The sequence below is a fragment of the Hemiscyllium ocellatum genome, chromosome 18 (assembly GCF_020745735.1).
Source record: "Hemiscyllium ocellatum isolate sHemOce1 chromosome 18, sHemOce1.pat.X.cur, whole genome shotgun sequence".
Classification (NCBI taxonomy): domain Eukaryota; kingdom Metazoa; phylum Chordata; class Chondrichthyes; order Orectolobiformes; family Hemiscylliidae; genus Hemiscyllium; species Hemiscyllium ocellatum.
In genome coordinates this window covers 25283776-25310154 of record NC_083418.1, presented here as the reverse complement: position 1 = coordinate 25310154, position 26379 = coordinate 25283776, and the positions used below count along the sequence as shown (strand labels likewise).

At 42.3% G+C, this 26379-nt stretch overlaps 1 protein-coding gene across 4 annotated transcripts in view; it reads right to left on the bottom strand.

The window, feature by feature from the left end:
• Positions 1-26128, bottom strand: part of syt12 (synaptotagmin XII) — a 212943-nt gene extending 186815 nt beyond the window's left edge. For 2 of the 4 annotated variants that reach the window (XM_060838426.1, XM_060838425.1), the window contains exon 1: positions 25599-25815. The gene's annotated coding sequence lies outside the window, so the exon portion shown is untranslated. Of the gene's footprint in view, positions 1-25598; positions 25816-26054 lie in introns of those variants that run through there. The other 2 variants (XM_060838427.1, XM_060838428.1) reach the window with 2 other exon arrangements.
• Between the last annotated feature and the right edge of the window lie 251 nt (positions 26129-26379).

Below are 26379 nucleotides of genomic sequence, written 5' to 3'. Positions count from 1 at the left end.
GGCTGTTTTCCCTGGAGCGTCGGAGGCTGAAGGGTGACCTTATACGTGTTTACAAAATTATGAGGGGCATGGATAGGATAAATAGGCAAAGTCTTTTCCCTGGGGTCAGGGTGTCCAAAACTAGAGGGCATAGGTTTAGGGTGAGAGGGGAAAGATATAAAAGAGACCTAAGGGTCAACTTTTTCACGCAGAGGTTGGTACGTGTATGAAATGAGCTGCCAGAGGGTGTGGTGGAGGCTATTACAATTGCAACATTTAATAGGCATTTGGATGGGTATATGAATAGGAAGGGTTTGGAGGGATATGAGCCGGGTGCTGGCAGGTGGGACTAGATTGGGTTAGGATATCTGGTCGGCGTGGACGGGTTGGACTGAAGGGTCTGTTTCCATGCTGTACATCTCTATGACTCTATAAAGGTTGTAAGGAGAAGCCTGGAAACTTATAGACTTGTGAGTGTGACATCAGTGGTGGGTAAGTTGTTGGAGGTGATTCTGAAAGATAGGACTTACACATATTTGGAGGGGCAAGGAACAATTAGGGACAGACAGCATGGTTTTATTTGGGAAAATCATGTCTCACAAACTTGATTGAGTTTTTAATAAAGTAACCAAAAGATTGATGTGGCTAGTGCGGTAGATGTTATTTACTTGAACTTTAGTAAAGCCTTTGATAAGGTTCCATTGGTAGACTACTTAGTAAAGTTAGATCACATGAGATTCAGGGTGAGCTTGCCAATTGGTTACAAACTTGGTTTGATGGCAGAAGATAGAGGGTGGCGGTGGAGGTTTGGGTTTTGGCCTTGAGGCCACTGACTAGTGGTGTATCGGATAAGTGCTTGGTCTGCTTTTGTTTGTCATTTATATAAATAATTTGGTTGGGAATACAGGAGACATAGTTAGAATGTTTGCAGATGACACCAAAATTAGTGGTATGGGGGGCATGGAAGAAGATTATCTAAGATTACAAAGAGATCTTGATCAAAGGGCTGAAGATTGGCAGATAGAGTTCAATATGGATAAATATAAGATATTGCATTATGGTAATACAAACAAGGACAGGATTTTTACAATTAATGGTAGGGCCCTGGGTAGAACAGAGAGGCCGAGGGGTTCAATTATATAATTCTTTGAAATTTGTGTCACAAATAAACCGAGTGGTTAAGAAGACGTTTAGCATGCTCTCCTTCATTGCTTAGATCTATGAGTATTGGAATTGGGATGTCACATTGAGGCTGTACAGGACATTGGTGAGGTCTCTTCTGGAGTACCGTGGGCTGTTCTGGTCGCCAGAGGGATATTATTAAACTGGAGAGAGTTCAGAAAAGATTTACCAGGATGTTGCCAGGACTGGAGAGTTTGAGATATAAAAATAAACTAGAAAGACTGGGACTTGTTTCACTGAAACATAGCAGGTTGAGAGGTGGCCTTATTGAGATTTATAAAACCATGAGGGGCACTGATAAAATGAATGACAACGGTCTTTTCCCTTGGGAAGGAGAGTTCAAAACTAGGGGGCATATTGTTAGGGTGAGAGGAGAAGGATTGAAAAGGATACGAGGGGCAATGATTTTTTTTAACAGTGTGTGGATCGCGTGTGGATTAAACTGCCAGAAAAAGTGGTTGATGCAGGTACAGTTACAATGCTTAAATGACATTTGGATAAGTACATGAATAGGAAAGGTTTGGAGGGATATGGGCCAAATGTAGGCAGGTGGGATTAGTTTAGTTTGGGAACGTGGTCAGTATGGACTGGTTGGACAAAGGGTCTATTTCCATGCTGTATGATTCTATGACATAGCATCCATTAGATAATTCATCATTCAACGTGATAAAAATTGAGCCTGTATTTCTCCCCATACCTCGAAACTCCCTTGGATTCTAGAAATCGATCTGCTTCTTTCTTAAATATATTCAGTAACTTGGCCTCCACAGTCTTCTGTGATAGAGAATTCTTCAGGTTCATCACCCTCCCAGCGAATAAATTTCTCCTCAAAATTCAAGATGGCCTACCATGTATTGTGAGACTGTGGCCCCTTGCTCTGAATGCCTGAGCCGGGGAAACATAATTGCTGCATATGTCCAATCCTGAAGGTATTTTGTATGCTTCAATATATCACCACTCATTCTTCTTAATACTAGTGAATATAGGCCCAGTTGACACATTGTCACCTCAGAAAACAAACCTGCCATCCCAGGAATTAAGTTGATGAACCTTTGTTGTACTCCATCCATGCCAAGTATATCTTTTCTTTTTGAAGGAGACCCAAAACTGCACAGTATACGTCACGTGTTATTTCACCAGAGCCCTGTACAGCTGAAGCCAAGTCCCTATACTCAACCCTTCTTGCTATGTAGGCCAACATACCATTCGCCTTCCTGACTGTTTGATGACCCTACATTCCTGTTTTCAGTGACCAGTGGTATAAGCACACCCAATTTGCTCTGTTGTGACGGTGCTGCCACTTTAAGAGTCTATTTTGTCCTTTTTTTTGAAGAGAGATTGTAAGGCAGGGGTATCGAACTGACTACTGAAGATCATTTGAGCAAACAGCTTGGGAGAATTTGAGTTTGATTGGTTGTGGCCATCTCCCCCAAATCAGGATTTCTGTGTTTTGTTTCTTTAGCAGCTTTAGATGCTATTGGGGTCTCAAAAGAGTTAGAATCTTCAGTGAATGTCTCCTGGCTGCTAGTCTCTCTTAGTGTTTTCTGAATGATTTTTTTTTTCCCTCTTGGATTGGAGAACTGCATGTGAGAATCTGTGTCTAAATTTTCCTTTTACGCTAAGGGATGTGTTACCATATTGGAATAGTTAATTAGTAATTGTTGCTGTACTTATTATTCTGTTAAGTTTTCCAGTAGTGTTAAGATATTCTAAATTCCTCTTTCTTTGGTTGTATTTTAACTACAGTGTTTAAATAAATTGTATTTTGCTTAATGTTGAGTACTTTGACTAGTCACATTGCTTCTGGAACAGGCACTTTACATTTGCCTTTAAAACAAGAAAAGGAATTAGGGTCCAGGCTACCTTCTTAAAATATTTTGAGGGAGTCTGGTCTAGTCCATAACGTTATACATCAACATTTCCTAATCCATCGCCATTTAAGTAATACTCCGGCATTCTGTTTATTCTACCGAAATGAATAACTTCACAATTAATAACTGCACTGGCCATTCATTTGCCCAGTCATTCAACTTGAATTACCTTGAAATCTTTCTATATCCTCCTCACCAATCACAATCCCACCTAGTTTTTGCACTGTAGGCAAACTTGGAAATATCACATTTGATTTGCTCATTTATAGTGTTGATGTATATCATGAAGAACTGGAGCTTTTGCATTGATCTCCAAAGTACTACACTCGACGTTGCCTTTCGGTCAGAAAAAGACAGTTATTCCTATCTGCTAGCCAATTCCTTATCCAAATATTAAAAAAACAGAACAATAGAGGGGAGATCGTCAACCTAAAATGCCTCTCTCTTCACAAATGAAGCCTGATTTGCTGATTACATCCAGCATTTTCTGCTTTTAGTAGAGCTTTCATTGTTTGTTTTAGTACTCAATAAATTTGCCTAGTTTGAATTATAGTTTGATGGAATAGAAGTTTATCATTTATTGATGACAAGAACACATGGCATCAGCTCTATATTCTAGCTGAAACCGAATGCAGGCACAAGAGCTTTCTGTTTAATATCCTAAGTTCTGCCACAGTTTCTTACAGAGGTAAAGACACACTTTACTTTAGAGGAAATGTGACTTCTACTTATACAGAACCCAATTAATATTTTAAACACAGCACATGGCATGTGATTAAAGAGTTACATGTTATATCTGTGTCTTTTGCTTTCAGGATTCTTCTGACACAATAAATGGATGAGTGAATCATTGTCCAGTGATTTGTTGGCCCTTCTGCTGCCTTTTGCAGAGGCCTGCCTCAAGGCTTCTAACTGAGTTGAATTGAATGGTTTATTGTCACTTATATCTTTCAGTGAATAATAGAATAAAATACAGCAAAATGCTTCAACCGCCATCACAATCCAACGCCATTTTGAATAGTTGAAGAACAAAAAGAATAAAGAGATACAACGGAAGGAGAGTCTCATCTTCATTCCACCACCACCGCCATGAGTCCAGAGTCACCAATGACACCTGGGTCTCCACCCCTCCTCCACTGCCTGCGCCAATCCCACCAATGTAGCAGTCGCCATTATTCAGGTTCCATCTCTTTGCCGCTGGGCCCACTCCGCCAACGCCTATACCGGGTCCCGTGCTGAACCCACACTCACACCACAACCTGGAGTCCCCAGATCCATTGCCACTCTGCCCATAACCAGGAGTACCTGTTTCAGGACTACCTACCGCAGCTGCAACCGAGAGTTGGAAGTCTAATAACTCAGTCATTTATCAAAACTAAGTTTGGATTGTAACTATGGAACAACCCAAACCTAGTTGTGATAAATGAAACCAGATGTCTGAGGTTCCTAGATTTTTCTCATTTTAGCAAAATAAAATTCTAGTGTTTACTCAGAGTTAATTTATAATTTTACGTCTGTACAAACTTCTTATCTGCTGTACCTTATTCCCGAATATCATGTTAGGCCTGACAAGTCAGGAGGTGAGTCAGTCACAGCAAGATTCCTAGGTTCTGACCTGTTGTTGTGGCCACAGCATTTATGTAGCTAATGGTCAGTGGTAACCCCCAGGATGTAGACAGTTGACGGTTCAGTGATGGTAATTGAATATCAAGGGGGCAATGGTTAGATTCCCTTTTGTTGGAGATGGTCATTGCCTGGCACTTGTGTGGTGACTCACCTCTGGACTCCCAAAAGTCTGTCCGTTTTCAAAAAAGCACGAGTCAAGAGTCTGATACTCCCCTGGATGAGTGCAGCCCCAACTACACTCAAGAAGCTTGACACCATCCAGGACACAGCAACCCGCTTGATTGGCACCATATCACCTACACTGAAGGTCAGCATCAGAAGGACGTACGACCTACAAGGTACGCTGCAGAAATTCACAGAGGCTCCTTAGACACTGAGGCTTCCAAAATGTCAACCATTTCTACCTAGAAAGGCAGGGGCAGCAGATTCTTGGGGAGTCTATGATTTTCAAGTCCCCCTCTAAGCTACTCACCACCCTGACTTAGAAATATATCTTCAGTGGCATTGGATCAAATTCTTGGAACTCACGCCCTAACTGCATTGTGAGGCTGCTTACACCAAGTTGACTCCAGTGGTTCAAATAATGGGAAACCAAATGGTTGATAAGAACGAGGAACTTATTTAATATCAGTTGAGTCATAGTCATTGAGTCATAGAGATGTACAGCATGGAAACAGACCCTTCGGTCCAACCCGTCCATTCCAACCAGATATCCCAATCAAATCTAGTCCCAGCTGCCAACACCTGGCCCATATCCCTCCTATTCATACACCCATCCAAATGCCTCTTAAATGTTGCAATTGTACCAGTCTCCATCACTTCCTCTAGCAGCTCATTCCATACACGTACCACCCTCTGCGTGAAAAAGTTGCCCCTTAGGTCTCCTTTATCTCTTTCCCCTCTCACCCTAAACCTATATCCTCTAGTTCTGGACTCCCCCACCCCAGGAAAAGACTTTGTCTATTTACCCTATCCATGCCCCTCATAATTTTGTAAACCTCTATAAGGTCACCCCTCAGCCTCTGACGCTTCAGGGAAAACAGCCCCAGCCTGTTCAGCCTCTCCCGATAGCTCAAATCCTCCAACCCTGGCAGCATCCTTGTAAATCTTTTCTGAACCCTTTCAAGTTTCACAACATCTTTCCGATAGGAAGGAGACCAGAATTGCACGCAATATTCCAATAGTGGCCTAACCAATGTCCTGTGCAGCTACACCATGACCTCCCAACTCCTGTACTCAACACTCTGACCAATAAAGGAAAGCATACCAAACCTCTTCTTCACTATCCTATCTACCTGCAACTCCACTTTCAAGGAGTTATGAATCTGCACTCCAAGGTCTCATTGTTCAGCAACACCCCCTAGGACTTTACCATTACGTGTATAAGTCCTGCTAATATTTGCTTTCCCAAAATGCAGCACATCACATTTATCTGAATTCAACTCCATCTCAGCCCATTGGCCCATCTTGTCCAGATCCTGTTGTAATCTGAGGTAACCATCTTCGCTGTCCACTACACCTGCAATTTTGGTGTCATCTGCAAACTTATTAACAGTACCTCTTATGCTCGTATCCAAATCATTTATGTAAATGACAAAAGGTAGAGGACCCAGCACCGATCCTTGCTGCACTCCTTTGATCGCAGGGCTCCAGTCTGAAAAACAACCCTCCACCGCCACCCTCTGTCTTCTACCTTTGAGCCAGTTCTGTATCCAAATGGCTAGTTCTCCCTGAATTCCAAGAGATCTAACCTTGTTAATCAGTCTCCCATGGGGAACCTTGTCGAACACCTTACTGAAGTCCATATAGATCACATCTACTGCTCTGCCCTCATCAATCCTCTTTGTGACTTCTTCAAAAAACTCAATCAAGTTTGTGAGACATGATTTCCTATGCACAAAGCCATGTTGACGATCCCTAATCAGTCCTTGCCTTTCCAAATATATGTACATCTTGTCCCTCAGGATTCCCTCCGACAACTTGCCCACCACTGATGTCAGACTCACTGGTCTATAGTTCCCTGGCTTGTCCTTACCACCCTTCTTAAACAGTGGCACCACATTAGCCAACCTCCAGTCTTCTGGCACCGCACCTGTGTCTATCGATGATACAAATATCTCAGCAGTAGGAAGAAAGGTATTTAGAAACTAATGGGACCAACAAATCTCCTGAACCTAATGAACTACATCTTGGGATTCTAAGAGAAATGATAGTGGAGAGAGTTAATTTAATGACTTATGTGATGGGAATGAGAGTAAGATATCCTAAATTTGCTGACAACACAAATCTCGGCTGTCTCGGGGATGCAAAAGTTGTCCTGTGAAGAAAGGTTGAGTATAATAGATTAATAGTTTAGAAAATTACGGGTTGTTCTCAATGACATATACAAGATTTTGAATGGGTTAATGCATTAGATGCTGGTTTCAAACAAGGACACCTTGCTTAGTGTAGAGGAGAGGGACTTAAAGAGTGACAAGGCCAGGGTTAGTTATTGGTAAAGACCAATAATAATTGTACAGTAACATGAGAACCAGACTATTCAGGTGCACTATTCAGTGTTGTTTGTATTAATTCTAATGAGGTTATAGAAAGCAACAAAGAGCCGGGTACTTCTCATGGCCAGATGTTTCACAACCATGAGGGTCAGATGGTTGGAATTCACAATTTGTTTGATGAAGGACAGGTCGGTTCTATTGATTTAAATTAAGTCCTTGGTCCCAACAGGCAACTTTTAAAAGTGAGTACTGAAGTCAAATCAGAAGGGGATAGTCAAGGAGTGAACTGAATATCATAAGTGGAGCAGGGAAGGGAAGGGCAACAACTAATTTAATGTACCAGATGAATGGTATGAGATGAAGCCCATGGATTGGGAACATGAAGTACAAAAATGGAAGGCAAGGAAATATAGTCTAAGCCTTGACGATAGACCTGGATGTGAACATATCCCTAGAAAGAAGTCACAACCTGTTGAAAGGAAATAGGCACATATACCTATTGTAGAGAGGGTGGCTATTTACAATAGGCCACTAAAGAATTGGACTACTTGCATAGGTGAGCTGCTGGGTGGCACAATAGCTCAGCGGGTAGCATTGCTACCCTCCAGTGCCAAGGACGCAGGTTTGATTCCAGTCTTGTGTGACTGTCTGTGTGGAGTTTGCACATTCTCCCCATGTCTGCGTGGTTTTTCCCTAGGTGCTTTGGTTTCCTCTTACACTCCAAAGATGTGCGGATTAGGTGGATTGGCTGTGCTAAATTCCCCTTAGCGTCCAGGGATGCTTGGTTAGGTGGTAAACATGGAGATATGTTGGGGGGCTAGGTCAAGGTGGGATGCGGGTCAGTGCAGAGTTGATGGGCTGAAAGGCCTCTTTCTGCACTGTAGGGTTTTGATGATTCTAGTGTTATTAGAAGAAGGGGAAGATCAAATTGAAACAATTCAGAATGGGATAGAAGGCAAGATGGATGATGCAGCTTTTCAAGGACAAGAAATATAGTGCAGACCAGGAATGCCACTAGAAGCAGAAGCCCATTCAGTTGGGACATCTTAGTTGCTACAAACAAATTAATAACAAACAGCAAGAACTACAAAGCTGGAGAGAATTTGGGAGTGTACACAGAGGGTGCCAAAGAAGGAACAGCCATCAATATCACATTGATAGATATGTATGATCAAGTTGTCTCCTGGTGGGACAGGCAAGGCTAGTGACATGAGGATTTGATGAAAATCTGAGGGACCAAGATATAACAGTTGAATTACCTTGGGCAGGAAAAGCAATTGTATTTGCTTTGTTAACCAAAAAATACTTGGGAATGAAGATCAATTGATGCCTGCAGCAAGATGAGCTCAAAAGGGATGTTCTCTTCATCCTCCAAAAGGGCTGTCAAATGCAACTTTTTTGGGAAACTCTTAAAACTTGTGTATATGCAGCCCAAAGGATGCCTCAAGAGATTGGTACTTCTCAGTAAGGTCTGTCATTAAAATTGGGCTGCCTCCATTTAAAAGCAGACCCTGCCACATTTTACTGGTATTATGGGGAGCAACTTACATCTTTATGATGTATGTGGTGTTTTTAGGGGAAGACGTGATGAACTTGAAAATATTGTTACCATTAGGTTTAAAGGAATGAAACACAAAACGTTGGCATAAAAATGCTGGAAGTTGTGTGCAAACTGAGAAGTCAGGCCTCCAGGGCTTTTCAGTACATTAGATTGGAAACCAGGCAGAATGGATCAAGGGTCATTTTACACAGTAATCTTATTTACAAAACATTAGTGCCATTGCAGTTAATCAAAGTAAAATCTCAGGAAAAAATGCAACAGCTTCCAAAACTGAAATGGAGGAATGGCAATGATTGATGGACAGCTGAACTGCTCACCCAAATGAGGCCAATTATAGTTTTGAGGTTTTAGAGTTGAGTTCAACTATGAAATGTCCCAAGGTGAATATATTATTCAGGCAAACAAAACTTTGAAAATGGAGATTTAAAATGGAGCATTGTGTTTTGAAATTTCCATCATTAGGAGATGCCAGGGATAGAAACTTATTGTGATGCTTCTTAACTTGGGAAAGGGAAGTAAAGCCATAGAGTCATAGAGATGTACAGCATGGAAACAGACCCTTTGGTCCTATCTGTCCATGCCGACCAGATATTCCAACCCAATCTAGTCCCACCTGCCAGCACCCGGCCCATATCCCTCCAAACCCTTCCTATTCATATACCCATCCAAATGCCTTTTAAGTGTTGCAATTGTATCAGCCTCCACCATTTCCTCTGGCAGCTCATTCCATACCCTCTAGTTCTGAACTCCCCGACCCCCAGGGAAAAGACTTTGTCTATTTATTCTATCCATGCCCTCTATAAGGTCATCCCTCAGCCTCCAAAGTTCTAGGGAAAATAGTCCCTGCCTGTTCAGCCTTAAATATGTCCTTACCTCAGGAAACTAAAAAGATTTGAGAGAAGTTAAAATAAACCTTAGTGACAGAAACTCTGAGCCACATTGAGGCTGCAGAGATGACAATTTTCTTAGTTAAAAGTTGAAGAAATTCTAAAAAGGGATTATGCAACAAAATCCACTTTGAGTACAAGGGGTGCTTGATATAGGAACGTTTGACTTACAAACGCTCATACTTATGAATGCAATCTCATACTGGAGTGTAATTTTAAAGATCCCATATATGACCATTTTTTTCTACTTACAAATAGCTCCTTTATATTGTCCTACATTGTATTCTGACTTGAGCACAAAGAAATAGACTCCAAACAGAACCCATTGGCAACCCAAAAACTGCCTGTATGAAGTTGATAACAAATCACTATGGGATAACATATATTCAACAAAATGTGTGAATGAGGAATGTCTGAGGATCAATATCGCACTTTGAAATAGTTGCTGGATTGGAGAAATGGTCAAATTGAAATGAGTGCTTAGCAGCAGTCATCTAATTGATTTCAAAGAACATGATATGTTTTAAGAAACTGTGAGCAGTACTGGAAAAGGATATTTGAAGTTCCAATGGATAATCAAAGAAGCTGGAATATAATATGCAGCATTTTCTTTTTTTTATTTTGTGCATCTTAAATTATTGCAATATTAATTTATTTGAGAAAAAGAAAAGAGGGGAATTTGTGATCACCCTGAAGGGACTGGCAGCAATGCTCAAGACCCAATGGAATAAAGGGATGGAGGATGACTGTAGATTGATAATAGGATAACTGGGTGAGAAGAGTGTGTGTATGATGTGTCTGCGTGTGTGTGATGTTTGTGTTGAATAAGCAATCAATTTGGGGAGGCTATTGACGAGTAAGTTGAAATAAAATTCAAGACTAGAAAAGCATATGCCTGGATTCTGTCCAGCCTACCATTTAATCTCTTGTATTGCTGAAAGATACACATTTTATCGAATCCTTTTTGACTTGCACTCATTAAGACAATTTGCAAGAATATCAATTCAAGGGCAAAACCAATAAGTTGTACTGGATAAGAGGAGAATACTGATTGTCTGGCAAGTGGACTCTGATTATTAAAGGATTGTTAGTGGAGAATGAGAATGCACAGTAAAAAATGAGGTCTGCAGATGCTGGAGATCACAGCTGCAAATGTGTTGCTGGTCAAAGCACAGCAGGCCAGGCAGCATCTCAGGAATAGAGAATTCGACGTTTCGAGCATAAGCCCTATTCCTGATGAAGGGCTTATGCTCGAAACGTCAAATTCTCTATTCCTGAGATGCTGCCTAGCCTGCTGTGCTTTGACCAGCAACACATTTGCAGCAATGAGAATGCACAAACTAACAACGATTTTCAGTTAACTGCAGGCTTTGTTTAAATTTTGAACTGAGCTGGTTGACTTAGGTTGATCACAGATTACCATGAGAAAATAACCAGCAAATGGTTGTCACCTATTTTGTAGAGTCAGAACAGGCTTTGTGTAGCCTCCAATGCACACGTGTGCCTCACTGCAAATTGAAGTCATTATCAATAGCTTTCCGACTTCTACAAAAGAATCCATACATTCCTTGAATTATTGTCAGTTAGTAGCATCATCTGCAAACAGGCCTGCTACAAATCAATGGATCCATTTACTCAACTACTGTCTTAGTATTTAACTTTGAAGCAATGCTCTATCCTAAGAACCACCACCTCCATGAAGTCCCATCTTTCCACCTCTAAGTGAAGGAGCCATTGGGAAGTAATGACCATAATACAATAAGCTTCAATCTGCAATTTGAGAGGGAGAGGGTACAATTGGAAGTGACAATATTTCAGTTGAATAAAGGGAACTATGGAGCTATGACGGAGGAGCTGGCCAAAATTCAATGGTGCAATACCTTAGCAGGGATGACAGTGAAGGAACAATGGCAGATATTTCTATGTATTATGCAGAAGATGCAGGATAATTTCATTCCAAAAAGGAAGAAAGATCCTAGGAGGAGGCATGGGTGGCCGTGGCTGAAGAGGGAAGTTAAGAAATATATAAAGTTCAAAGAGAAAAAGTATAACATAGCAAAGATAAGTGGGAAAACGGAGGACTGGGAAGCTTTTAAAGAACAACAGAGGATTACTAAAAAGGAAATATGCAGAGAAAAAATGAGGTACGAAGGTAAACTGGCCAAAAATATAAAGGAAGATAGCAAAAGCTTTTTTAGGTATGTGAAAGGCAAAAAAATGGTTAAGACTAAAATTGAAGACAGAAACAGGGGAATATATTACGGGGAACAAAGAAATGGCAGAAGAATTGAATTGGTACTTCAGATCTGTGTTCACTGGGGAAGACACAAGCAATCTCCCTGAGGTAACAGTGGCTGAAGGACCTGAACTGAAGGGAATTTATATTTGCCAGGAATTGGTGTTGGAGAGACTGTTAGGTCTGAAGGTTGATAAGTTCCCGGGCCTGATGGTCTACATCCCAGGGTACTGAAGGAGGTGGCTCGAGAAATCATGGATGCGTTAGTGATTATTTTCCAGAGTTCGATAGATACAGGATCAGTTCCTGCGGATTGGAAGGTGGCTAATGTTGTACCACTTTTTAAGAAAGGTGGGAGAGAGAAAACAGGAAATTATAGACCAGTTAGTCTAACCTCAGTGTTGGGAAAGATGCTGGAGTCTATTATAAAGGATGAAATTACGACACATCTGGATAGTAGTAACAGGATAGGTCAGAGTCAGCATGGATTTATGAAGGGGAAATCATGCTTGACTAATCTTCTGGAATTTTTTGAGGATGTAACTCTGAAGATGACGTGGGAGATCCAGTAGATGTAGTGTACCTGGACTTTCAGAAAGCTTTTGATAAGTCCCACATAGGAGGTTAGTGAGCAAAATTAGGGCGCATGGTATGGGGGCAAAGTACTAACTTGGATTGAAAGTTGGTTGGCTGATAGGAAACAAAGAGTAGTGATAAACAGCTCCATTTCGGAATGGCAGGCAGTGACCAGTGGGGTACCGCAGGGATCAGTGCTGGGACCGCAGCTTTTTACTATATATTAATGATAAAGAAGATGGTATTAGTAATAACATTAGCAAATTTGCTGATGATACTAAGCTGGGTGGCAGGGTGAAATGTGATGAGGATGTTAGGAGATTACAGGGTGACCTGGACAGGTTGGGTGAGTGGTCAGATGTATGGCAAATGCAGTTTAATGTGGATAAATGTATGGTTATCCACTTTGGTGGCAAGAACAGGAAGGCAGATTACTACCTAAATGGAATCAATTTAGGTAAAGGGGCAGTACAAAGAGATCTGGGTGTTCATGTACAGCAGTCAATGAAGGTAAGCATGCAGGTACAGCAGGTAGTGAAGAAGGCTAATAGCATGCTGGCCTTCATAACAAGAGGGATTGTGTATAAAAGCAAAGAGGTTCTTCTGCAGCTGTACAGGGCCCTGGTGAGACCACACCTGGAGTATTGTATGCAGTTCTGGTCTCCAAATTTGAGGAAAGACATTCTGGCTATTGAGGGAGTGCAGCGTAGGTTCATGAGGTCAATTCCTGGAATGGCAGGACTACCTTACGCTGAAAGACTGGAGCAACTGCGCTTGTATACCCTTGAGTTTAGAAGACTGAGAGGGGATGTGATTGAGACATATAAGATTATTAAAGGATTGGACACTCTGGAGGCAGGAAACATGTTTCTGCTGATGGGTGAGTGCCGAACCAGAGGACACAGCTTAAAAATACAGGGTAGACCATTTAGGACAGAGATGAGGAGAAACTTCTTCACCCAGAGAGTGGTGACTGCGTGGAATGCTCTGCCCCAGAGGGCAGTGGAGGCCCAGTCTCTGGATTCATTTAAGAAAGAGTTGGGTAGAGCTCTCAAGGATAGTGAAATAAAGGGTTATGGAGATAAGGCAGGAACAGGATACTGATTAAGGGTGATCAGTCATGATCATATTGAATGGTGGTGCAGGCTCGAAGGGCAGAATGGCCTACTCCTGCACCTATTTTCTATTGTCTATTGTCTATTGTATTCTGTACAGTCCTTTGCCGACCTTGAAGCTGCTAGAAACTATTATATCCTTTACTTTTTCTCCACAATGTGTTGTTTCATCTTATTGTTGTAAAGGTATGTTAAATATGTACTGTCATAACATTGCTGTTCCTTTAGCTTGCATTGCTATATTCATGACTACTCAATTAAAGTGGCTGGAGAGATGGTTGAGTCATAGAATCCCTACAGCATTGAAGCAGGCCATTTGGCCTATCGAGTCCACAGCGACACTTTGAAGAGCATTCCACTCAGACCCACCCTTTATCCCACCCCTGTGATCCTGCATTCCCCATGGTCAATCCACGCAGCCTGCACATCCCTGGACACGATGGGCAATTTAGCATGGCAATCCACCTAACCTGCACATCGTTGGACTGTGGGAGGAAATCAGAGCACTCAGAGGAAACCCACATGGACATGGGGAGAATGAGGAAACTCCACAGAGATAATCACCCAAGACAGGAATTGAACTCAGGTCCCTGTGAGGCAGCAGTGCTAACCACTGAATCACTGTGCTCCTCTAAAACAGGATGAATACTCACTGCCGTGACTCAGATTGGATTTAATTTTACAGAATTTCCAAGATTTGGAAAAGCCTCCGTCAGAATACAGTATGCACACAAATCCTTTAATCAAAAAGTGAAGGAATCAGAAAGCATGACATTTCAGGTAATTTGGTTAAACATCAGAAAGATGATAAAACTATTACTAAGATTGCTATAGCAGGTCATGTGGTAACCAGCAATATTCAACACAGTATTGCAAAAAGTAAATAATATTTAAATAATTTACTTTGATGAAGAACCTCAGCTGTTGAATTTATTGTAATTGTATTTCCAAAAAGCAATGCTTTTTACAGAAAATAAAAGCTTATAGTGTTGGAATTCATAGCCTCAAAAATCATGGTTTCCTATAGCCCGGTTTCATGTAATGCTCATTGTGGAAGACAAAAACTTCATTCACTATCACTTGCCCTCACTTTCTGGTTTGTGTATCTTTTTTAATAAAGTTATTTGCTTTTCCTTTATGAAAAAAGGATTCTGGCTAATCTAAGATGGAAGATGAGAAAATATTGAGGCTGTCAGAGCTGCTCCTTTTTTGAGGTATTTTCAATTTTGGAGCTGATCTCCTTGAATTCTAGGAGCAGTAATTACTGTTTATAAGCAGTTGCACTGTTTTGGAGCTTTGGGGGAAAAATTGATCAAAACAATGACACTTTAAAAAGGAGAAAAACAGACAAAAATCATGAGGAGCATGAGTAGAGTGAATAGCCAAGATCTTTTTTCCGGGTTTGGGGAGTCCAAAGCTAGAAGGAATAGGCTTAAGGTGAGAGGGGAAAGACTTAAAATGGACCGAAGAAGCAATTTTTTCACACAGAAGGTGGTGCATGTATGAAATGAGGAGCCAGAAAAAGTGATGGAGGCTGGTACAATTACAATATTTAAAAGGCATCTGGATGGGTTCATGATTAGGAAAGGTTTAGAGGAATATGGGCCAAATGCTGGCAAATGGGACTAGATTAATTTAGGATATCTGGTCAGCATGGAAGAGTTGGACCATAGGGTCTGTTTCCATATTCATATCTCTACGAATCTCTAACTCTACCTCCAGAACCTCAGTTTCTCCTTATAGAACCTCCTTTGTTAAGCATTTTCTATGTGTGGCTGTTTCTTTTCCCCATTTTTCCAAGGTCACACTCCTGCCTGTACTTCATACCATCTCCTGAATGTAGTTTTGCTTTTAGGGTTCAAACTTGCCTTTTTGCTGTTTCCATGGCTGCTACTGTCTCACTTTATCAATAATCACATTTCCTGTGCTGCCTGATTATGCCTCTTATTTTGTTTTCACAGGAGTTGGGTATTGTTGCCTCGGTAAGCATATACTGCTTACCCCAAATTGCCTGGAGGGCAGTTAAGAGTCAAACACATTGCTGTGCATCTGGTGTCACATGTAGGTCTGACCAGGTGAGGAACGGAAGATTTCCTTCCCTAATGTAAAATAGTAAAATTAAGGTTTTTTTTAAATGATAATCTACAGTGGTTTCATGGTTGCCATGAGGCCCGCTCTTTCTATTCCAGATTTTTTAATCAATTCAAAATGCACCATCTGTCATGGAGGGATTTGAAAACATGAGCCCACAGCATTGGTCTGGAGTTCTGGATTGCTAACTCAGTGACATTACCACTACATCATTGCCTCCCCTTTCAAAGTGATAATACTCTTAAAGGTGATGAACTCACAGTTTCCTCGTTTGCTTCCTGTATTTCTTTTCCTTGGAGTGGGCATCAGATTTGTAATGTTGGAACCTCATGTAATTTGCACAATTGACCATTCCTGATATCTTGTGTATTTGTCACTTCTACCATTGTGTTGTGCAGCATAAGGATTGTTTCAGGTACTTTAATACAAGCCTCTTCTGTCTTTGCTCTGACCTCAGCCCATCTAGTTATTAGTGATCGAGGATAAGACACCATAGAGTAGCTACAAAGCAGGCACTGTTCTCAGATAGCAAGCAGGCTTATTGTATGATAGCAATATAGACATAAATTTGGTCAGGCATAATTAGTTGCACCTTGGTGAGCTGACACCAATACATATCTAGAAACTATAACTTCTTGTCTCTACCAACACTGTGGAATGCACAGTGCCAATGTATCCTGAACATTATCCCCTTCTGAACCATTATCTTATACAACATAATCCCTTCCCATCACTTAAAGTTCTAAATGATTTCAGCTGTAGCATTTGCTCGTTCATAGCAATTGATCATTGGACAGACTAATCCCAAATAACTTTTGAGGAGTGATATGATACTCTTATTTTCAATTGTAGAGCTTTTTCTTTCACCGGCTCTGATTCATTAGTATTGATCATTAGCAGGTATCTGCCTGGTTAACAGAAGTTTGCAGGTCCACATTCCAGTGGTGTTAACTGGTTCCATTGATATTTGATAGTGGTTGCTATTGCCTCAATGAGCAAAAGAACTGAGGTAAAGACAGTGTGTCTGGAACTATGTTTTAACAATTCCATTAAGGTAAATGGCCAGTTACTTTATCTTTAGAGTACTGGATAGGAAGCTTGGACAATGCCCTATTCTACTCCGGATGCTAAACTTATACCCCTGCAACTTGGATGCTGCCTGACCTGCTGTGCTTTTCCAGCATCACATTTTTTTTGACATGGGAACTTATACATCCACTTTAAACATTTTAACGTCTCGTTTTAAAGATGACATCTCTGACTGTAAAGCTCTGACCGTTCTATTCTGAAGGAGAAGCACAGATCCATGTGTATATCCCTGTTGCAAGCAGGTGAGGAAGGGTGAGCTCCTTACCTGTCAACCTCCTCAACTGGGGAGGTGATGGTCTTGTGGTATTATCACTGCACTATTAATCCAGGTAATGTTCTGGGGACCTGGGTTCAAAACCCACAATAACATATAGTCAATTAAAAATCTGCAACTGAAAGTCTAATGATGACCATGAGTTGATTGGTGTGGAAATGCCAGTCTGATTTGCTAATGCCCTTTAGGGAAGGAAACTGCCCTCCTCACCTGGTTGGCCTGTGTGGGACTCTTGACCCATAATGTTGTGGTTGTCTCTGAACTGCCTTCTTGGAAATTTGGGATGGGCAATAAATGTTGGGCCAGCCAGTGATGTTTTTATTCTGTGAATGAATTAAAAAAGTTAAGTTCTTTTTTGAAAGAGGCCATATAATAAAAATGTCATATCCAAGGCTTTTGAATCAGTAAGGAGCCAATTACAAGATATTCTTGAGTGAAAAAAAAGACTTTTAGAACCTGTTAATCCCAAGAAAATAATAAAAAATAAAATAATCAAGCATACACTCAAATAGATACAAAATTAAAAGGGGAAACTGTCTAGTATAAAAGACATATACAGCCTATAATTCTTAGAGGGATGAAATGGTATTAAGAAGAGAAAACCTGCCTTAAAATGGCCATGGAATTTGTTGACCATATGGGTTAGACAGGCTCCACAAATGAGGCATGATGCACAGTTTTAACCTGGGACTACAGTCTTTTAATTGATGTATTGTATCTGCAGCAGTAGCAAATATTTCAATTGTCTTTTGATTTCTCAAACATTTTGATGTTCCATTTGAATCAATTCTGTCACTGGACATTTCTCCTTCTTGAGATGTCAAGAAAGCACCATCTCCAGCTGGTTCAGTCATAAATCTCTCTCCTCGGTTCTGCCAAATGCAATTTCCTGAAATATAAGTTGATTTGTGCATTTTGATGTCTGAGCTCATTGTTTGCATGCCTAACAACAGGAGGAGTTGTTGTTCATTCCCGATAACGTGAAACTTATTACTCAAATGTAAAGCAAAATAGGAGATGGGGTTTCTTTATGCCTGGACTAATTTCAGTATATTTTAACGAAAATAAATTTTAGTTTAGATGATATTGGTTACTCTTTATTGGTTTGACAGAGCTTAGTGACTGTGTGGTCAGATAAGGCTGTTGCAATTTAAGTTGTTCTCCATGTCAAAACAGTTTCAGTTCATGAGAGTTCAAGTATGAAAAGAAAGATGTTAGAATTTTAAGAATTGATCTTCAATATTTTATTACCACCATGGCAATCTGCAATGCTTTTGATAAACTCTTTAAATGAGGAGGCTGATGTTTTGCACTTGGATCATAGCATTTTCCTAAACCCATATAACTATTAGGACTTAATACAAACACCAATATATAGTAAACACCATGAAGTTAGTGTGCACACTTAGGCAGATTATATTTTCCTCACTGAGCATGTTCCTATAAAAGGTTGGATGGTAAACTTGTGCAAAATGCTAATACCATACATAGGTTATCCATAAACTGCCTTGTCTATGGTAATTTTGTCCTTATATAGTGTTGAGATGTAAATTACAAAATAAAACATAATGAAGGGAATAACAAAAAGCAATAGAGAAGGAACAATATGTAAAAACAAAGGTTTGGTGTACTCTTTGAAGTAAAAATAATTTGAATGCGATGAAATTTATGGGCGACACGGTGGCGCAGTGGTTAGCACTGCTGTCTCACAACGCCCGAGACTCGGGTTCAATTCCCGACTCAGGTGACTGACTGTGTGGAGTTTGCACGTTCTCCCTGTGTCTGCGTGGGTTTCCTCCGGGTGCTCCGGTTTCCTCCCACAGTCCAAAGATGTGCGGGTCAGGTGAATTGGCCATGCTAAATTGCCCGTAGTGTTAGGTAAGAGGGAAATGTAGGGTATGGGTGGGTTGTGCTTCGGCGGGTCGGTGTGGACTTGTTGGGCCGAAGGGCCTGTTTCCACACTGTAAGTAATCTAATCTAATATGAAATTCTTAACTGGTTGTACTTAGCATATTGTTTTGAAACAGTAAACTGTAGGTTTCAGGTGTCATTACTACCTGGAGTGATGTTGCTGCTTTTAGTGAGATATAGCTCTATATATTGCTGCCAATTCCATCTCATACCTCTTCTTGAACATGAACACACTTTGTCACTGCTCTCACTGTGACAGCCAGACATCAGAATGTGACTGTAAGTGAGACAAGTAGGGAGAACCTGAGTTCAGGAGTGCAGGAGCCTCAGCCCTTGACCTTGTCCAACAGGAATGAGATTCTTGCTCCCTGTACGGATGAGGAAAAGGGCTCTGGACAGGATGAGCCAGTTGACCACGCACGGCACCATGGTGCAGAAGGCCATTCAAGAGGGGGGAGCAAAAAGACAAGTAGTTGTTATAGGGGATTCTATAATTAGGAGGACAGATAGTATCATTTGCAAGCCAGATCGGGAGTCTCGCATGGTGTGTTGCCTGCCCGGTGTCAGGGTGCGGGACATCTCCGACTGGATTGAAAGGATATTGGAGCCAGAGGGGGAGGATCCAGTTGTTGTGGTCCACATTGGGACTAACAACATAAGCAAAGCTAGGATGGAGGACCTGTTTGGGGATTATCAAGCACTAGGAAGGAAATTGAAGTACAGGTCCTCAAGGGTCATATTCTCCGGATTACTGCCCGAGCCACGTGCCAATTGGCAGAGGGATAAGAAAATTTAGGAAGTAAACACATGGCTAAGGGATTGGTGTGGGAAAGAGGGATTCCACTTCATGGGGCATTGGCATCAGTTTTGGAATCGGGGGGATCTGTACCGTTGGGATGGTCTCCACCTGAACCAATCAGGTACCAATGTTCTAGCGAAGAGGATAAATAGGGTCGTCAGTAGGACTTTAAACTTCTGAGTTGGGGGGGAAGAGAAAGTGAAAGCGACAGGGAGTATAGAGTTAAATGTAAAGATAAACAGCAGGATAGCATGTGTGCAGGTGGATTTAAACTTGAGGCAGACTGGGAATGAAGCAAAAAGGAAGGATAACTTAGACATCTTATGACTTCCAATATCTCTAATGATAAGAAAGTTAGCATTAAGGCACTTTACCTGAATGCTCATAGCACTCATAACAAAGCAGATGAACTAATGGCACAGATCATCGTGAATGATTATGACGTGGTAGGCATCACAGAGACATGGTTTCGGCGGGGGTCAGGACTGGCAGTTAAACATCCAAAGATTTTCAACTTATCGAAAAGATAGGGAGGCGGGCAGAGGGGGTGGGGTTGCCTTGTTAGTTAAGAACAAAATTAAATCTATGGCACTGAATGACATAGCGTTGGATGATATGGAGTCTGTGTGGGTGGAGTTGAGCAACCACAAAGGCAAAAAAAACCATAATAGGAGTTATTTACAGACCTCCTAACAGTGGTCAGGACCAGGGGCGCAACATGTACCGGGAAATAGAGAAGGCATGTCAGAAAGGCAAGGTCACGGTGATCATGGGAGACTTCAATATGCAGGTGGACTGGGTAAATAATGTTGCCAGTGGATCCAAAGAAAGGGAATTCATGGAATGCTTACAGGATGGCTTTTTGGAACAGCTTGTCATGGAGCCCACAAGGGAGCAGGCTATTCTGGACCTAGTGCTATGTAATGAACCAGACTTTATAAAAAATCTTAAAGTAAGCGAACACTTAGGAAGCAGCGATCATAATATGGTAGAGTTCAGTCTGCAGTTTGAAAGAGAGAAGACAAAATTGGATGTAATGGTGTTACAGTTAAATAAAGGTAATTATGAGGGCATGAGAGAGGAACTGATGAAAATAGACTGGAAGCAGAGCCGAGCGGGGAAGACAGTAGAGCAAAAATGGCAGGGGTTTGTGGGTATAATTGAGGACACTGTACAGAGGTTCATCCCCAAGAAAAGAAAAGAAAGATTATCCGGGGAGGGATTATACAGGTATGGCTGACAAAGGAAGTCAGGAAATGTATTAAAGAAAAAGAGAGATCCTATAAAATGGCCAAGAGCACTGGGAAATCAGAAGATTGGGAAGGCTACAAAAGCAAACAGAGGATAATAAAGAGAGAAATAAAGAAAGAGGGGATCAAATATGAAGGCAGGCTAGCCAGTAATATTAGAAATGATAGTAAAAGTTTCTTTCAATACATAAGAAACAAACAACAGGCAAAAGTAGACACTGGGCCACTTCAAACTGATGCTGGAAGACTAGTGATGGGAGATAAGGAAATAGCAGGAGAACTTAACAAGTACTTTGCGTCAGTCTTCACAGTGGAAGACATGAGTAATATCCCAACAATTAAAGGGAGTCAGGGGGCTGAGTTGAGTATGGTTGTCATTACAAAAGAGAGAGTGCAAGAAAAGCTAAAAGCTTAAATTTGATAAATCTCCTGGCCCCGATGGGCTGCATCCTAGAGTTCTGAGGGAGGTGGCTGAGGAAATAGCGGAGGCGTTGGTTGAGATCTTTCAAAAGTCACTGGAGTCAGGGAAAGTCCCGGATAATTGGAAGATCGCTGTTGTAACCCCAGTGTTCAAGGAAGGATCAAGACAAAAGGTGGAAAATTATAGGTCAATTAGTTGGTAAAATTCTAGAATCCATCATTAAGGATGAGGTTTCTAAATTCTTGGATTAGAACAAGTCAACATGTATTTAGTAAGGGGATGTTGTGCCTGACAAACCTGTTGGAATTCTTTGAAGAAATGACAAGTAGGTTAGACCAGGGAAACCTAGTGGATTTGGTCTATCTAGACTTCCAAAAGGCCTTTGATAAGGTGCCACACGGGAGGCTGCTGAACAAGGTGAGGGCCCATGGTGTTCGAGGTGAGCTACTGGTATGGATTAAGGATTGGCTGTATGACAGAAGACAGAGAGTTGGGATAAAAGGTTCTTTTTCGTAATGGCAGCCGGTGACAAGCAGTGTCCCGCAGGGTTCAGTGTTGAGGCCACAGCTGTTCACGTTATATATTATGGACGAAGGGACTGGGGGCATTCTAGCGAAGTTTGCCAATGATACAAAGTTAGGTGGACAGGCAGGTAGTACTGAGGAAGTGGGGAGGCTACAGAAGGATCTAGACAGTTTGGGAGAGTGGTCCAGGAAATGGCTGATGGAATTCAATGTAAGCAAATGCGAGGTCTTGCACTTTGGAAGCATAGACTACATTCTAAACGGTGAGAAAATTCATAAAGCCAAAGTACAAAGGGATCTGGGAGTGCTAGTCGAGGATTCTCTAAAGGTAAATATGCAGGTTGAGTCCGTGATTAAGAAAACGAATGCAATGTTGTCATTTATCTCAAGAGGGTTGGAATATAAAAGCACCGTTGTGCTACTGAGACTTTATAAAGCTCTGGTTAGGCCCCATTTGGAGTACTGTGTCCAGTTTTGGTCCCCACACCTCAGGAAGGACATACTGGCACTGGAGCGTGTCCAGCGGAGATTCACAAGGATGATCCCTGGAATGGTAGGTCTAACATACGAGGAACGGCTGAGGATCCTGGGATTGTATTCATTTGAGTTTAGAAGATTAAGGGGAGATCTAATAGAAACTTACAAGATGATACATGGCTTGGTAAGGGTGGACGCTAGGAAATTGTTTCCGTTAGGCAAGGAGACTAGGACCCGTGGACACAGCCTTAGAATTAGAGGGGGTCAATTCAGAACAGAAATGCGGAGACATTTCTTCAGCCAGGGAATGGTGGGCCTGTGGAATTCATTACCACGGAGTGCAGGGGAGGCCGGGACACTAAATGTCTTCAAGGCAGAGATTGATAAATTCTTGACGTCACAAGGAATTAAGGGCTGAGGGGAGAATGCGGGTAAGTGGAGTTGAAATGCCCATCAGCCATGAATGAATGGCGGAGTGGACTCGATGGGCCAAATGGCCTTACTTCCACTCCTATGTCTTATGGTCTTGTTCCGCACTTGGGCTAATGCAGCTCAATTGCAACATGAAGCAAATGAGACATTGGAAATATATGAAAGAAATGACCCAATGCATTAAGAGCAAAGAAAGGCATGAGATAACATAGTGCCTTTTATAACTCAGGACAGCACAACGAACATTTGAAGTTTAGTTCTGTGGTAGTATGGGAAACATTGCAGCCAATGTATGTCCTGAGTTATGAATGACAAATCAATTGTATTTATAATATTATATGTAGGATAGATATTAGCCAGGACAGCAGGGATAATTTGAAATGGTGATACTGAATTGTCTGTATCCATCTGAGAAGGCATTAATATTTCATCTGAAAGATGGCACCTCTGACACTACAGCACTCACACAGGATTGAACCACTTCAGGTAGGAGAGATGATCGAGGAGAAATTGGACGTTTTGCTTTCCTCTGGAACAAAGAAGATTATAAGGTGGTTTTGATAGGAGGGCTCAAAATGACGCGAGTCTTAATGAGGTAGATCTCTGAACGGGAATCAGTAATTGTAATGCATCAGTTTGAGATCGTGGCAAAAAGAAGAGAGTTAGCAGTTCGACATAAGACGGTTACTAAGACTGGAATATCCCATCTAGAAAATAAAACTAGAAACATATAGCCTTTTGACGAAAGATCTGATTGTATAAATCGATTCACAACAGCATTTTTGTTAGAGCTTTCCTTTCAAATAAAAAGACAACTCTAGTTTGGACCGATTTATGATTGTGACTTAGCTACTAAAAACTTCAGAGATAGATTATGCTCTTGATAGTTGGTGGCAAGGGTTCTGATCTGTAGTGCATTCGAAATGGAGCTGAGCGAAAAGCACAATGTACTGGAGATGGCTCTTGAGGATTCATTGTTACGCCTGAGCGAGATGCCCCTGGAGTCGGATTGAATGCTCACACGCTGTAGTTCACTCAAATGAATCCGGCAATGTTTTAGCCGACAGTCATCTGTCCGCCGGAGCATTGAGCGAACTCTCGAATCTGACAGGTTCCAAGTACAAATCATGACCATCTGGGGATATCCAAGAGCACATACCCCAGGAAGCACAGAGTCATCCTGCTTGGCGTATTACTGAACAAATAGGAGTCATTTGAGCCAACAGATCAGACCTACGTTTATATCCCTTAAATCAAAACCTTCTAAATCTCATCTTCTAAATATATCCCATTCCCTTCTCCCTCATATGCTTCCCCTTATATTGTATGCAGGTAATCACAACTATTCTCCACATTAATGTACTACGTGGAATTGCTAATACCTGGGGAATAATTCGCTCCTGCCCTCCTTACTGGAGCAGATAGCCCCCAGCCTATTCAATATTTTTCTTATTGGCGTGAACCTTCCAGTACCCGCATATTTCAATTTACAACAGACGGTTAGAAACGATCACAACACTCTACTTCCCTACTTCCTTAACATAATTAGCCTAGAAGATCAAGATAACTGGAGCTCAGGACTGCAGAGAGAGAGAGAAAAACAATATTTGTAGAATTGGTTTCCATTAGGAAATCTTTGATCCGAAAGTTAGTCACCTCAGTGACTAGGAACGACAGTCCGGCTGTTTTGTTTGAACACTGTGCGGAACGATTAGACCGGGAGTGCCTCATTCATTCATTCATTCATTCAAGTTGACGCTCTATTCAACGAATGAAGGTTGCCGTGGGTTAATGGGCGTTATTTAACACCTCCAAGCGGTTCAGCGGAGTTATCCCGGGGAAACCGGTGGTGGAGACTCGGCGCTGCCACTGCTGCGGGTGTCTCCCGGGAATGGTTTCTGACCATGAACACAAAGCAATCTCTCCGTCTCTGATCCAACCTCAAAACTCAAAAGCCGTCGCGGCTCATCAGACCCGGGACAGTCTCCCCAAACAGGGGGTAAATCTCCAGAATACAGGAATGTAAAGGACAGCGACGCTGCCTGAAATCTGACCAGCCTGCAGAATAGTGACCCCCCTCAATACTACAGGAGATGGTCAGGAAGTGTCAGTCACACAGGACAGGGATCCTGTCCGAACTACAGCGGCAAAGACGAACAATTAAACTCTCCTTCCAACCAACACTATGGAAAGCTGGAAACATAAAGGATTGCTGAAATTCTGAAACACAGAAAGTGCAGAAACTCAGCATCTGTGGAAGGAGACTCAAGAGTTAATGCTTCCTTCCACTGACCCTTTGTCAGTCAATATTCCCCAGTGCACGATTCCTACACAACATATGAACAGAATCTTGCTTAATACAACCCACTGGGCATAGCACGCCAGCTCGGAAGCCCTGTAAAACATGCAGAGAATCTTGCAACAACCCCTCTCTCCCAAAATGGGAAGGGGGTGTGCTACCGAAATGTAGCGAGAGCATCCGCCGCGACAATCCCCTTTATGTTCGGCGTCTAACCAGGCACAAAGCCCAAACACATAACTCTCAGCAGCTACAGCATCGAGCAAATAACGAGCCTCCTAAGCCCTATCAACTTCATCGCAGTCCAAGACATTCTCTTTCCCTCCCCACATCTCCCCTACCAAAGCAAAAATGGGAAGCTAACTCAGAGGTGGAACTACCTCGCCTCAAGCTGGGGGACTGGCATATTCCTGTGTCCGGGACTGCACTGACCGGCAATTATAGCAGATGCAGTTGCACGTTTTGCAATTTCTCTCCGCGCTATTCCATAGAAAAGCACTTACTTGGGAAGTATGCCGAGTGCTTCCCGGGTTCAGCTGAGCGCCACCGGCTCTCACAGCGCTCCCCCTTCTCTCTCTCTCTCTCTTTCTCTCTCTCTCTCCGCTGCGGTGCCTCTATCCCAAGATCCTGCCGCAGAGACTCAGCGGGCTCCCCGGTGTTAACCCTCCGGGCTCTCCAGCCTCAGTCGTGCTGCCAAGGTTCGGGAAGGGTGAGCGTGTTTGTTCAAGATGTAGCCCCCCCCCCCCCCAAACCCCTCCCCCCCCCCCACACACCCCGTCCCACCGGCCGTGGGACGTTTCAGAAGGCGCTGTATAAAGGCAAGTTGTTGTTGGCGGAGCTCCGCCAAGCGAGTCCGCTCCCGCTACAGATCAACAAAAACTCCGGCTGCTCCCCGGTGCCTCGCGAGTGAGTGCCGGCCTCTCTGCGGTGCCAAAGCTCTCGCTACAGTAATAACTTACTCCGGCACTTCCCGGACGGAGCGGTCCTCTGCCCGGCTCCAGTGCTCCGGAGCCGCCGAACTGAATGAAAGAATTACCGCTTTAAGCACAACCATTCAGGGTCATCCAACTGCGCAGGGACCGCCCTGCGTAGCACTGACAGACACGGGCTTCCAGTCAGAGATAAGGGGGAGCCTGAGAGACATGGCAGCAGAAAGAGAAAGAGAGAGGGGAAATAAAATATGCTATCTGACAGGCAAGGAACAGAAAGAGAGAGACATTGACTGAGAAATCACAGCCACTGTCACAAAGGCACTCACTGGGAGATACTGACTGAGAAATCACA